Here is a 2866-nt window from a genome sequence, read left to right as displayed (position 1 = left end):
TATATATATATTTTATCTATCTACACATTAGATGCGCTTTGCTCTTTGGTTTGACCACTTGTTGCTTTCATCAAGAATATGAAAGATCCACGGCACACATGGATTGCAGAAATGCTTCTTTTTTTAGCTTATTAAATGGTACAGGATATGGCTCTTACACGTTTCACGCTTGCAACCCTGAAACAAGCATAAAACACATAAGAACCATATCTTGTGCCCTTTAATGAACAAAGAAATACATTTTCCACTGTCCAATTGTGCTCTGGATCCTGCATATTCTTGGTACTGATCTATTAGCAAGGTGAACTGGCCCAGCACCTGGCCATAGAGGATGGGCCTGAAAGCTGAGATCCATTTGGAGAGGTTTGTTCAATGTTGCTTACATCACACTGGTGGGTAAATGATGTCATTAACACATCATAGATCCCAGAATCCTTTTTCTTATAGGTCATTAGGATGTTTACTGTATGTACTGTACCTGAATATATTCTGTGCATTTGTCACAGATGCAAAAGCCCCAAATGGACTTAAATGCTTCTATTTTGTGCTGATGCATGTGAACAAAAGCTGATTAATTTCAAGCGGTGTGCTGGCAACATACTGTATATATTCCAATTCCGGATCTGTTGGCTGGTTTGCCATATACCGTAGGTGTTGAAGATTAGTCCTTAATTCTTGGCATTTGCTAAATTTTTTGGAATAAACAAGGTATAGCAAAACACTTTTGAAGTTCCCACATCTGGCGTTCGGACATTGCTTCTCTTGCCTCTTCTTGCAGCCTGGAGTTGCTGTTTAATTCTGTGCGGCGGTACTAGATACAGATATATATTCTCCTTTCTGACAATGCGCACAAAGCAACCTCGTTAAGTGTAATTTCCTCTCTGTACACGAGCTCCTCTCTGTTTATAAACTCCCAGAAACAAGCCCATATGAATGCATGAAGCCGCCGCAGGTTCCTGCCGGAATAAGACGTTATCTCCGGAAATAGAGAAACGCTCGTACAATTTGCGGCGCGGTGGCGGCACTCCGAGCTTTATGACTTATTTCTAATTTGTATTGATGGCCTTAAAGTCGCATGCTTTGCAGTTCTATGAAAGAAAAGATTATAAATGGAGATTAATTATAATTTTGCTAGCTCAGTACTTGTAAAACTAAAGCAATTTATATTCTGTCCCTTAATGATCTCCATTCCTGATTGCAGTAATGTAATCTAATTGTGATTATGATCGTATCTGAATCATGTGGGCCTCAATGTGATTGAAACTACTTTTTGCATTAAAAAGTAATTTTAGAGTAATGATGAAAAGTTACTGTGGAAAATTGGCAAGTAATATATTTTACTCAGTATCTTAAATTTCTGTTTTTATTTCCGATGATATCTTTTTTTTTTAATTTTATCTAGGCTGGGCCAAGGATACCTTCGCTGGAACGCCGCAGGCTGACATTAAAGGAATAGGATCTATAATTCACACACAGAGCAACTCATTTATAGCAAGGATTGGAAGGGGGTTGGAAGGAATCTGACTAATAGCACATGTAGATTTTGTTTGAATGGAAGCTTCTTTGTGTATATATATATGTGTACATATATATATATATATATACCTGTTGCTCCTGTTAGAAATCTTGTGAGCTGATAATTTTGTGCTGTTAACTTCCTGTGCCCCTGTGTTGTCCCTACCATCTCTTTTGAATACAGTACACCACCCATGCTCCCCATGCTCATGCTCATGCATGGGGTGCTTTGTAATTCTAATACATATTCTGTCCTATGGTGACAACAATGCTTCTCCACATTATAATGAGTGAACTCTGTCACCCTGGACAGTAAGGGATGTATTTATGTGCAATTCGCAGATCCATTCATCCTGTAAAATTGCATATCGTTCTTAGAGAAAAGACTAATGTTATTAACATATTTTCTTTCCAAGTCAACTATAATATCAGGAAACAAAAAATTGCATTATGGTCAGTACATGGAGCTGAGGAGCATAGGAAGGACGTATTTATTTCCTATGCTCCTTAGCTCCATCTAGTGGTCATGATGTGGAATTTTCCTGATATTACATTTGACATGGGAATAAAATACGCTGATAACATTAATTTTTGCTTGTATTTGCACAGATCGAGCATACATACAATTTTTACAATTACAAATAGCTCTGCGAATTGTTTATAGGCTAGTTGCAAATAAAGAAAAATGTACATAAAAAGGAAATATAATGCTAGACAAGCTTTCGAGGGTTAACCTCTCTTCTTCAGGTCAGAAGCAATACTGATTTCATGATATATCAATATATATATCATATATATATATCATATATCCTGAATACTCATTTCAATTATTTTAACTTGTACGTAATGTACATGATACATTTATTAATGCTCAACACGCTTCCACAACCACCAATATGTTCGTCAACGTGAAATAGGACTTGTCAAGACAGAAACTAGGGAATGGTCATTTCTGACTTGTTTTCTAAAGAAGAACTCCAGGAAAATAAAAAAAACTTACCCTTGCAGTGGGGCTACCCCTGCACTTCAAGGGTTAAGTGCTTGTTTTGTCTAGGGGACTCAAATACAGCTGTATTACTTGCCTGATCCTTGGTTCAGCTTGCTTCCTCTGAGCTGCTAGACCGGTTCCTATAGCCTCTTCTCCCCAGTGGTCTCTCTGGTGGTCTAAAGACCAATGATGTCATCATGCCTTATGCAGATCTATTGACTTGTGTTATACTTGAGGATGCTGAAACACAATCCATAGACAGAGCGGAGGGTGAGAGAGGTGAGTGCTGGCCACAGCGGGGCCGAGGATCAGGTGAATAAAACTGCTTTATCTGAGCCCCCTAGACAAATCAAGCACTTAACC

The sequence above is a fragment of the Nanorana parkeri genome, unplaced genomic scaffold (genome assembly GCF_000935625.1).
Source record: "Nanorana parkeri isolate BGI_ZX_2015 unplaced genomic scaffold, ASM93562v1 scaffold140, whole genome shotgun sequence".
Lineage (NCBI taxonomy): Eukaryota > Metazoa > Chordata > Amphibia > Anura > Dicroglossidae > Nanorana > Nanorana parkeri.
The sequence above is the reverse complement of the archived record's forward strand: the minus strand, read 5'-3'. Positions refer to the sequence as shown.